The sequence below is a fragment of the Triturus cristatus genome, chromosome 1_1, assembly GCF_964204655.1.
Source record: "Triturus cristatus chromosome 1_1, aTriCri1.1, whole genome shotgun sequence".
NCBI lineage: Eukaryota > Metazoa > Chordata > Amphibia > Caudata > Salamandridae > Triturus > Triturus cristatus.
The window spans coordinates 92,426,067-92,438,702 of NC_140579.1; the positions used below are offsets into that span (position 1 = coordinate 92,426,067).

Here is a 12,636-nt window from a genome sequence, read left to right on the forward strand (position 1 = left end):
CCCGAAAACCAATTCAAAGGGACTAAAACCCGTGGAGGACTGGGTATGTGTTCGGATGGCGAACAATGTTAGTGGTAGTTGTCGGTCCCAGTCCCGTCCCCTCTCTGACACTGTTATTTTCAGGATGGTCTTTATGGTCTGGTTGTATCTTTCTACCAGGCCGTCTGTTTGGGGTTGGTAGACAGAGGTGTGTATTTGGCGTACCCCTAGCAGGGAGCAGATCTGAGCCATCAATTTTGACATAAACGGGGTCCCCTGGTCAGTGAGTAGTTCTTTGGGGAAAAGGGGACGTCGATCACTGGAAGAGGGTATAATGGGGCTTTGGGTATGTGAGGGGGGTTGGACATCTGGCATCTGGCGCAGGCGGCGCAGTACCGCCTTATGTCGGAGAAGACCCCGGGCCAATAAAATCGGCGTAAGAGGTATTCCTCCGTTTTCTCTTTACCATAGTGACCCCCTCCCGCCTGGTTATGGGCTAAGTAGAGAACCTGAGTGCGAAACGGTAGGGGTACCAGGAGCTGTCGGAGTGGTCCATCGGGTTTCGTTATTTTTCTATTTAGCAACCCTTTTGATATCACAAAACAGGGGCCTACCTGATCGTCTTTGTCGTCTATGGCCCGGGCCCATGCATGTCCCAGTGTTGGATCCTCCCTTTGTTCGGCCCTAAAGCTGCCGGTAGGTCCTGGTTCTTCCTCCGCATCCGAGGGGGTAGAAGGGGGGTTAGCTTGGCCGTGTAACACCGTGATCCGGTTTTGCTCTCTCTTTTCTCGACGTGTTTTCCTTGTCTTGCACACCCCCGGCTCTAGGTCTACAGTTGACAACGGGGATTCCATAAGCCACCGTTGGGTCTCTCTTTCCTCTATCGCCCTGGATAAGAGAGCAGAGAAGTCCTCGTAATCAGTTCCTATGATCATGTCCTCGACCAGGTGTGGAATGACCCCTACTCGGATCGTGGCTATCTGTTCTCCGTATTCCAGGGTTACTCTAGCCACAGGATGGCATTTCTGGTCGCCGTGTACACACGTAATGACCACTCCTTCCCCTTCTAGCCATTGATGGGCCTGTACTTGTTCCTGCGTTATCACTGAATGACGACACCCCGAGTCAACGAGGACCCGGGTATCGGTCTGATTCACCTTAAGGGTCAAGCGATAGGCCGCTTCACCCTCTCCGGCCCATAGCACCCTGCCTTTGGTGTATCCGACTTCCATGGGTTTGATTGTAGCGGGCTTCTGTGGACAGTTGCGGGAGATGTGGCCCCATTCCGCACAATGAAAACACTGGGGTCCCTGAATACCTCCTTTCCCTTCCGATCGAGGCATGAGTCTGGGATCAAGAAGAGGGCACGGGGTTGAGGGAACAGGGCTAGGGACGGTTGCCCAACAGCGGTGTATGATGGAGGTGGGAATTCTGGGGGTGAAGGGTCGGGCTTCTGGTGACCGTTGGTGGGCACAGGCTAGTTCTATAGTGTGGGGTACGGTTAGGTTGGGATGTTGTTTAACCCAGGCCCTGGTCAATGGGGGGAGACCGTCGATATATTGCTCCAACAGTACCTTGTCCACTATCTCTTCCTTGCTACTCGTATGGGGCTGAAGCCACCGAGTCCCTAGGTCCTGTATCCGGTAGTAAAACGCTCGGGGGTTGTCTTGGGGTTGCCATTTCTCCTTTCGAAACCGACTACAATACTGCTCCTGATCGTAGCCGAGGCGTTCCAGAATGGTTTTTTTTATAATATCATAGGCGTGGTACCAGAGGGGTTAGCGGCTTGGTAGGCCGTTTGGAGCTCGCCGGACAGTATCGGGGCGATGTATTGGCCCCATCGTTCCATAGGCCACTGGGCCGTGCTCGCCACCCGCTCGAAGTTCGTAAAAAAGAAGTCCGGATCCTCGCCGGTTCTGTATTTTTGTAGTATGGAGCGGGGGACATTTGGATGTACCTTGGTGCTGGCAATAGTGTCCGTCAATTTCTGGATAGCAGTATCATGGACGGCTTGATTCTGTACCAAGAGCCCCGCTTGGGCTTGTAGGGCCTCTTGTAACATCTCCCAGTCCTTTTTGGCTTCCGTAGACTGGGCTTCCACGACCAGTTGCAAATGGCGTTGTCCTTCGGCCAATTGGGCCAGCATGTCGTTCAAGCCTATGGGCTGCGACATGGTGGTATGGGAGCGTTCCACCGTGACCAGGTGTTTTGAATGTAGCTTCTCACCAATAAGCCACACCCAATCCCTGCACTCCCACCTGGGAGGCAAATAACAAAATGCAAAGACTCTATCACTTTTAGAATAAGGCTTGGGGTTTATTACATAATACTCTCTAAACAAAGGCTATCTCAGATACCAAATGCATAATATTCAAATATATGTAGCAAACTTATAATCTAAAGGCATGAATCAATAACTGAGCAAACTATAATACTGATTAATAAACAAGCAATAACTGATATAAGATAAGGTACACTGGACGTCCTGCAAGAGATCAGAAAGATATACATATATAGAGAACAGAGGAGTACTCTGGATGTGCACCTCCCACACCACAAAGAAAACACCTCCAATGATCAAAGAACCACACAACTCAATACATCACCTGGTGCATACACTGCCCACTTCTGACTGGGGGAATTACAGCCGGGGATCAGAGCTCAGCAAGCCAGGGTTCAATCCGAGATAGACACGTCTGCCCTCGCTCGGAATCCAAACTCCCAGTTTCTCAGCCTGCAACCCTCAGCTATAAACACACTAGAAGATTCGTGAAAGACCTCCTCCCACCGCCAGAGGAATTTTAACAGAACTGGCCAAGTTCCAAGCAAGCATCTCCATGGCAGTAAGGAGCTCTCAAGTCTCTTCCTCCATTCGCACTTCTTCCAGCCTCTGTCTTGACGAAGCTCTCACAAGGCCTTCCACAGTACACTAAACAAAAACAATCGCTCAGGAAAACACCAAGACCTTGAATGTGAATAACCCAAACAACTTGCAAGCACGGCTGTGCACGCAGCAGCTAGGCAGAGTCAGACATGAGGCCCTGTCAAAGGCAATAGTCCGCACCTATAATTCTCATCCACACAACTTACAAGCACTACTGTGCACACAGAAAAGTTTGAAGCAAGGTAAAGTCAGAAGGCAGAATGACATTAGACCACGTCAAAGCCAATAGGTCAAAGTCATAATTCACCTAACCCAAATAACATTATACACTTAATCCCTCAGTATACAACATTGAGCACAGGTGTGCACCACCACCCACAAGACTGCACCTCAACATCCCATACCTTCTATTCTTGGAAATACTATTCCACTAAAAGGCAGAAGAAAAGCAGGCATATGCAAACCCATCCTACATTAAGGCTAAGGTAACATAACACACTTAAGTCAGTACAAAATGGTGGTGGTTGAGGGTCATCATAGGGTGTCAGACCACAAAAGTGGCTCATTCACCACATTGCACCCCATGACCCTCGATCATCACCATTCACATATATCAAAAACAAAATCCTCAACTAAAGGCACAACTATAAATGAAGCACTGCATTTCCTAAATGCAAAAATTGAATCATTGCAAAGCAAATAGCAACTGTATATCATAACAAAAAAACAAAACTATCATTGAAGCACTGCATATCTCAACTGAAAGCAAAATTATTTAAGACCACATTTCTAAATTGAAAGGCACAACTACTAAAAAGCACATGTTGAAACAGCAACTCATGTGCTGAAGTGGCTAAACAAAAATACATAATTCAAAACAGATCATGACTAAAAAGCAACTATGATCGAAATGCTCCATTGCAAAACCTGAAAAACTCATCAAAAGTATATGATAATCACTTTAGAGAAAATAAAGTCTGCATTCTCTAAATACATGTAAAAGCAATAACTCAGGTGCTTCTAGAAATAGCTCATAGATATCTAGATACATGTTTAAATGAATACACAAAATAAATGAATCAAGCTTTTGAATGCTCCTAATGCCTCCAATGGTTAATCTGGAAACTCTACTGCCAAACACATATATTGTAGCAACAGCTACAGGGTAGCAAAGCGTCTCTATAAGTCTTCATTCTTCCATCGCATCTGAACTTTTCTGGCAAAGTACATTCTGTAGTTCCCTCTTTTGTTTTTTTTTTCTTCACAGTCACACAAGCAGTCACCCTGTGTGAAAGACACACAGCCTTCATGCATGTAAAGTCGACCTCACGTGTGGGAAACAGTTCCACACTCTGCTGATCCCTCTTTGCTTGAAAAGAAGCAGTCCATCATGTTCTCCGGTATATATCTGCATCTCCTTGACGAGGGAGGACCCCATCCAGTCTGGTCAGCCACAGGCATCAGCCGCCACTGTCTGGTCTGGCGATCACTCCAGGCTTGGGGGGGGAGGGGGGGGGGAAGGGGACAGGGGGGGGGAGAGGGAGGGCCCCACTCACACGGGAGAAGGGAGTTCCACTCACGCGCGGAGAACTGGGCGAATCTGAAAAAAGAAACAAGCATCACTCTTCTTGCAAAAAACATTTTTCAAAAGTACACTTCTTGCATGTCTAAAAATACAATATTTTCATTTCTATCTACATAGCTGTCCTCCAGCTCTGGGGAATTGTCTAAGAATACTACCAACGCTTTAGCCTCTGAATTCTTGGTAAAATCTCTCTTTTTCTATACACAGCAAGAAGGGCTGGGGCAGTCTCCTTCTCTCACTGCACCCCTCACAGGTGCTGCCCCCCTTCACAAATCTCTGCGGACACCAAATGGCCCCTCGCCAAACATAACAAGCAGAGACGTCTCTTCTGTCTCTAGCTCGCACCTTAACTCTTCAAGGTCAACGTGCTCTGAACTCCTGCTGCCAACTTTCGTCTGTACCTATCTGCTCTGCGACTCTCCTCGGGGGGGGGGGGGGGGGGAGATCCTGCGCCTTTGCAAGCCTCCCAGACATCTATCTCCAAGAAGCTGTCTCTGTCTACAGGGGAGAGGAGCTGGGATGACCCCTCCCGTAGGAATTCCTCCTAAGTCATCACAGAAAGCCTGAGCTCTTCTCAGCGTTGCTGGATGATCTCACTGCAAGCCTCCCAAACATCAGTCTCAAAGACGCTTTCAAATGACCCACTCCCAGAACAACTCTTTACATGTCTGAGTGGAAAAACAGCTTTAACCACTCCTGACCTCCAGCAAGACTTCACATTCTTTAATCTGAAAATGCTCCCCCATTCTGTCTAACGAATTCAAGAAAATTCTTAACTGTCATTAGTCTATCACCTCATGAAAAAAAAACTAAACTGATCTTGACATATCAAAAAGAAAAAAGCATTGGCAATATCAAAAGTCGCATTATCAAGTCCCATGCTACTTCTGTAACAATATCTGGGACAGCATCAGACAAAGAAGGTATATTTCACACATGCTACACAATTAGGGTCACCACCTCAATCTGTCAAGCCCTGAATGATCTCACTGATCCCTTCACGCCCATCTGGCATTCTGTACTGTTTCAAATTCATTTCCTTTATAACATAGAGCACCTTCACTGGGAAATCTTGTGTTTCAAACTCCACTTCAGGACTTTCTATCAAATCCTGTGCAAACTGTTTTTCTGTCTGTACATGCCACTTAATAACCATTGCAATCTCCCATAGGCAAACCACATTTTCTCTAACTCTGTTCTGTCCAGTATCTGTTGGTGCGCAAAAGCACAACATTTGTCCAGCATCTGAATTTAAAAGTAACCTTTCATTTCCCTGCACTTTCCTGTAACCATTGTACTCAATCTGCTGTTCACATCCAAAATCATATTGTTGCATTTCTCTTTCGAAGCAAAATGTATCATTCACTGTAATGTCTAATTTATGTCCGCAATCGGTGATCGTTAAGCCTAAAACATTAGTCTGTTTACTTTCATGCACATTCCTTTCTGGCTGAGAAAGCTCCTCAGAAGAATTAATTAAAACCGTCTGTGTAGCTCGTAGACTGACTGCATTCTCTGTAACATTTATCACATCTGAATCATTCTGGCTGGTCAAAGTAAACAGCTTCACAGCCTGGTACACGTTTAATTCTGTCTTCAAAGATATATTTTCAAATTGGGCATCAACTAGCTCTGTTTTCAACTCACTACGTTCTGTTAGCAAATGCTCACATGTTTGATGCATATTAACCAACACATTTAAAATAACACAGCTGTCTCTGTCTAAAATGTCATTAATCTCCTGCTGATTAACACCCTTCATCGCAACTCCGGAGTCTTTAAACTCGAAGGAGTCCGACGCTTCAGAGTTATGCTCTGACATTTTACATTCACTTTGCAACTGAAAACATTTGATATGCATTCCTTAACAAACACTTGAAAGGGATCCAGCCCTTTCTGCCTCACGTAGCAAGCTATTTATAAGCACTTTTTACAAAACACACTTAAACACACACACACCAATTCTAACTCAGCACAATTAGCTCACTTCATGAGCCAGCACATCATATGGGCTACCGCCATGCAAATAAATCAATTGATATCTAAGAGTCTGCTTTCAATTTCTAAAAAAAAAAAAAAAACATATCTTCCCCTTTTAAATCAATGTTCAGATCCTGCAACCGACTACGCCAAAATGTTTTGAATGTAGGTTCTCACCAATAAGCCACACCCAATCCCTGCACTCCCACCTGGGAGGCAAATAACAAAATGCAAAGACTCTATCACTTTTAAAATAAGGCTTGGGGTTTATTACATAATACTCTCTAAACAAAGGCTATCTCAGATACCAAATGCATAATATTCAAATATATGTAGCAAACTTATAATCTAAAGGCATGAATCAATAACTGAGCAAACTATAATACTGATTAATAAACAAGCAATAACTGATATAAGATAAGGTACACTGGACGTCCTGCAAGAGATCAGAAAGATATACATATATAGAGAACAGAGGAGTACTCTGGATGTGCACCTCCCACACCACAAAGAAAACACCTCCAATGATCAAAGAACCACACAACTCAATACATCACCTGGTGCATACACTGCCCACTTCTGACTGGGGGAATTACAGCCGGGGATCAGAGCTCAGCAAGCCAGGGTTCAATCCGAGATAGACACGTCTGCCCTCGCTCGGAATCCAAACTCCCAGTTTCTCAGCCTGCAACCCTCAGCTATAAACACACTAGAAGATTCGTGAAAGACCTCCTCCCACCGCCATAGGAATTTTACCAGAACTGGCCAAGTTCCAAGCAAGCATCTCCATGGCAGTAAGGAGCTCTCAAGTCTCTTCCTCCATTCGCACTTCTTCCAGCCTCTGTCTTGACGAAGCTCTCACAAGGCCTTCCACAGTACACTAAACAAAAACAATCGCTCAGGAAAACACCAAGACCTTGAATGTGAATAACCCAAACAACTTGCAAGCACGGCTGTGCACGCAGCAGCTAGGCAGAGTCAGACATGAGGCCCTGTCAAAGGCAATAGTCCGCACCTATAATTCTCATCCACACAACTTACAAGCACCACTGTGCACACAGAAAAGTTTGAAGCAAGGTAAAGTCAGAAGGCAGAATGACATTAGACCACGTCAAAGCCAATAGGTCAAAGTCATAATTCACCTAACCCAAATAACATTATACACTTAATCCCTCAGTATACAACATTGAGCACATGTGTGCACCACCACCCACAAGACTGCACCTCAACATCCCATACCTTCTATTCTTGGAAATACTATTCCACTAAAAGGCAGAAGAAAAGCAGGCATATGCAAACCCATCCTACATTAAGGCTAAGGTAACATAACATACTTAAGTCAGTACAAAATGGTGGTGGTTGAGGGTCATCATAGGGTGTCAGACCACAAAAGTGGCTCATTCACCACATTGCACCCCATGACCCTCGATCATCACCATTCACATATATCAAAAACAAAATCCTCAACTAAAGGCACAACTATAAATGAAGCACTGCATTTCCTAAATGCAAAAATTGATTAATTGCAAAGCAAATAGCAACTGTATATCATAACAAAAAACAAAACTATCATTGAAGCACTGCATATCTCAACTGAAAGCAAAATTATTTAAGACCACATTTCTAAATTGAAAGGCACAACTACTAAAAAGCACATGTTGAAACAGCAACTCATGTGCTGAAGTGGCTAAACAAAAATACATAATTCAAAACAGATCATGACTAAAAAGCAACTATGATCGAAATGCTCCATTGCAAAACCTGAAAAACTCATCAAAAGTATATGATAATCACTTTAGAGAAAATAAAGTCTGCATTCTCTAAATACATGTAAAAGCAATAACTCAGGTGCTTCTAGAAATAGCTCATAGATATCTAGATACATGTTTAAATGAATACACAAAATAAATGAATCAAGCTTTTGAATGCTCCTAATGCCTCCAATGGTTAAACTGGAAACTCTACTGCCAAACACATATATTGTAGCAACAGCTACAGGGCAGCAAAGCATCTCTATAAGTCTTCATTCTCCCATCGCATCTGAACTTTTCTGGCAAAGTACATTCTGTAGTTCCCTCTTTTGTTTTTTTTTTCTTCACAGTCACACAAGCAGTCACCCTGTGTGAAAGACACACAGCCTTCATGCATGTAAAGTCGACCTCACGTGTGGGAAACAGTTCCACACTCTGCTGATCCCTCTTTGCTTGAAAAGAAGCAGTCCATCATGTTCTCCGGTATATATCTGCATCTCCTTGACGAGGGAGGACCCCATCCAGTCTGGTCAGCCACAGGCATCAGCCGCCACTGTCTGGTCTGGCGATCACTCCAGGCTTGGGGGGGGAGGGGGGGGAAGGGGACAGGGGGGGGGAGAGGGAGGGCCCCACTCACACGGGAGAAGGGAGTTCCACTCACGCGCGGAGAACTGGGCGAATCTGAAAAAAGAAACAAGCATCACTCTTCTTGCAAAAAACATTTTTCAAAAGTACACTTCTTGCATGTCTAAAAATACAATATTTTCATTTCTATCTACATAGCTGTCCTCCAGCTCTGGGGAATTGTCTAAGAATACTACCAACGCTTTAGCCTCTGAATTCTTGGTAAAATCTCTCTTTTTCTATACACAGCAAGAAGGGCTGGGGCAGTCTCCTTCTCTCACTTCTCTCACTGCACCCCTCACAGGTGCTGCCCCCCTTCACAAATCTCTGCGGACACCAAATGGCCCCTCGCCAAACATAACAAGCAGAGACGTCTCTTCTGTCTCTAGCTCGCACCTTATCTCTTCATGGTCAACGTGCTCTGAACTCCTGCTGCCAACTTTCGTCTGTACCTATCTGCTCTGCGACTCTCCTCGGGGGGGGGGGGGAGATCCTGCACCTTTGCAAGCCTCCCAGACATCTATCTCCAAGAAGCTGTCTCTGTCTACAGGGGAGAGGAGCTGGGATGACCCCTCCCGTAGGAATTCCTGCTAAGTCATCACAGAAAGCCTGAGCTCTTCTCAGTGTTGCTGGATGATCTCACTGCAAGCCTCCCAAACATTAGTCTCAAAGACGCTTTCAAATGACCCACTCCCAGAACAACTCTTTACATGTCTGAGTGGAAAAACAGCTTTAACCACTCCTGACCTCCAGCAAGACTTCACATTCTTTAATCTGAAAATGCTCCCCCATTCTGTCTAACGAATTCAAGCAAATTCTTAACTGTCATTAGTCTATCACCTCATGAAAAAAAACCTAAACTGATCTTGACATATCAAAAAGAAAAAAGCATTGGCAATATCAAAAGTCGCATATCAAGTCCCATGCTACTTCTGTAACAATATCTGGGACAGCATCAGTCAAAGAAGGTATATTTCACACATGCTACACAATTAGGGTCACCACCTCAATCTGTCAAGCCCTGAATGATCTCACTGATCCCTTCACGCCCATCTGGCATTCTGTACTGTTTCAAATTCATTTCCTTTATAACATAGAGCACCTTCACTGGGAAATCTTGTGTTTCAAACTCCACTTCAGGACTTTCTATCAAATCCTGTGCAAACTGTTTTTCTGTCTGTACATGCCACTTAATAACCATTGCAATCTCCCATAGGCAAACCACATTTTCTCTAACTCTGTTCTGTCCAGTATCTGTTGGTGCGCAAAAGCACAACATTTGTCCAGCATCTGAATTTAAAAGTAACCTTTCATTTCCCTGCACTTTCCTGTAACCATTGTACACAATCTGCTGTTCACATCCAAAATCATATTGTTGCATTTCTCTTTCGAAGCAAAATGTATCATTCACTGTAATGTCTAATTTATGTCCGCAATCGGTGATCGTTAAGCCTAAAACATTAGTCTGTTTACTTTCATGCACATTCCTTTCTGGCTGAGAAAGCTCCTCAGAAGAATTAATTAAAACCGTCTGTGTAGCTCGTAGACTGACTGCATTCTCTGTAACATTTATCACATCTGAATCATTCTGGCTGGTCAAAGTAAACAGCTTCACAGCCTGGTACACGTTTAATTCTGTCTTCAAAGATATATTTTCAAACTGGGCATCAACTAGCTCTGTTTTCAACTCACTACGTTCTGTTAGCAAATGCTCACATGTTTGATGCATATTAACCAACACATTTAAAATAACACAGCTGTCTCTGTCTAAAATGTCATTAATCTCCTGCTGATTAACACCCTTCATCGCAACTCCGGAGTCTTTAAACTCGAAGGAGTCCGACGCTTCAGAGTTATGCTCTGACATTTTACATTCACTTTGCAACTGAAAACATTTGATATGCATTCCTTAACAAACACTTAAAAGGGATCCAGCCCTTTCTGCCTCACGTAGCAAGCTATTTATAAGCACTTTTTACAAAACACACTTAAACACACACACACCAATTCTAACTCAGCACAATTAGCTCACTTCATGAGCCAGCACATCATATGGGCTACCGCCATGCAAATAAATCAATTGATATCTAAGAGTCTGCTTTCAATTTCTAAAAAAAAAAAAAAAAAAACATATCTTCCCCTTTTAAATCAATGTTCAGATACTGCAACCGACTACGCCAAAATGTTTTGAATGTAGGTTCTCACCAATAAGCCACACCCAATCCCTGCACTCCCACCTGGGAGGCAAATAACAAAATGCAAAGACTCTATCACTTTTAGAATAAGGCTTGGGGTTTATTACATAATACTCTCTAAACAAAGGCTATCTCAGATACCAAATGCATAATATGCAAATATATGTAGCAAACTTATAATCTAAAGGCATGAATCAATAACTGAGCAAACTATAATACTGATTAATAAACAAGCAATAACTGATATAAGATAAGGTACACTGGACGTCCTGCAAGAGATCAGAAAGATATACATATATAGAGAACAGAGGAGTACTCTGGATGTGCACCTCCCACACCACAAAGAAAACACCTCCAATGATCAAAGAACCACACAACTCAATACATCACCTGGTGCATACACTGCCCACTTCTGACTGGGGGAATTACAGCCGGGGATAAGAGCTCAGCAAGCCAGGGTTCAATCCGAGATAGACACGTCTGCCCTCGCTCGGAATCCAAACTCCCAGTTTCTCAGCCTGCAACCCTCAGCTATAAACACACTAGAAGATTCGTGAAAGACCTCCTCCCACCGCCAGAGGAATTTTACCAGAACTGGCCAAGTTCCAAGCAAGCATCTCCATGGCAGTAAGGAGCTCTCAAGTCTCTTCCTCCATTCGCACTTCTTCCAGCCTCTGTCTTGACGAAGCTCTCACAAGGCCTTCCACAGTACACTAAACAAAAACAATCGCTCAGGAAAACACCAAGACCTTGAATGTGAATAACCCAAACAACTTGCAAGCACGGCTGTGCACGCAGCAGCTAGGCAGAGTCAGACATGAGGCCCTGTCAAAGGCAATAGTCCGCACCTATAATTCTCATCAACTTACAAGCACCTCTGTGCACACAGAAAAGTTTGAAGCAAGGTAAAGTCAGAAGGCAGAATGACATTAGACCACGTCAAAGCCAATAGGTCAAAGTCATAATTGCAATCTGGTAAGTACATCCTGGTCGTAATGGATGAGTACTCACGTTTTCCGATTGCGCACCTCATATTGTCAACCAAAGCTGCCACCACTATACCTGTGTTGGATGAAGTTTTCGCAGCATGGGGCATACCGAAGGTAGTGAAAACAGACAATGGCCCACCATTCAATGGACAAGGCTTTGCACCCCATTTTATTATATGCAGTTGACAAGGTGTTGTAGTCTCGAACAACAAACGGCCTTCAGCTTTTGATTAGCAGTTTTTAACCTTTATGGAGGGCAGAGACCTAAAACTGAATCTAACAAAAACATACACTATGGTCTGTGGCAGGAGGAAAAACAAGGGCAAAACATATTTCGCAGCAGGACACAAACTAGAGCAAGTGAAGACGTTCAATTATCTGGGTATCCTATTTTTGCAGGAAGAACATTGGTGACCACACGCTAAAACTACAAATGTAAAATTCATCAGTGCTTTTGAAGCAGTGTTTAAATTTGTCAAAATAGGCAGCAAACCCATTAGAGAAATTGTGAAAATATATAAACGTATATGCCTTCCAGCTGCACTGTATGGGCACCATTATGGGGCAAAACATGATTCAAGTACAGGAAAACAATTTTCTATGCAGGCTCTAGGCAAATCAACCCCAGCTTACATTACTCACAAGGAAC

At 44.0% G+C, this 12,636-nt stretch overlaps 1 long non-coding RNA gene and 1 pseudogene across 1 annotated transcript; both read right to left on the bottom strand.

Annotated features, from left to right (window-relative positions):
- Window positions 1–230: 230 nt before the first annotated feature.
- LOC146869585 (uncharacterized) lies at window positions 231–2,152 on the bottom strand (annotated as a pseudogene).
- A 669-nt stretch (window positions 2,153–2,821) lies between these two features.
- LOC146869586 (uncharacterized) lies at window positions 2,822–11,763 on the bottom strand. Its single transcript, XR_014961928.1, has 3 exons — window positions 11,389–11,763; window positions 6,986–8,860; window positions 2,822–4,463 (listed from the first exon to the last, which is right to left on the bottom strand). It is a non-coding gene; the product is annotated as an uncharacterized LOC146869586 (long non-coding RNA).
- Window positions 11,764–12,636: the final 873 nt, after the last annotated feature.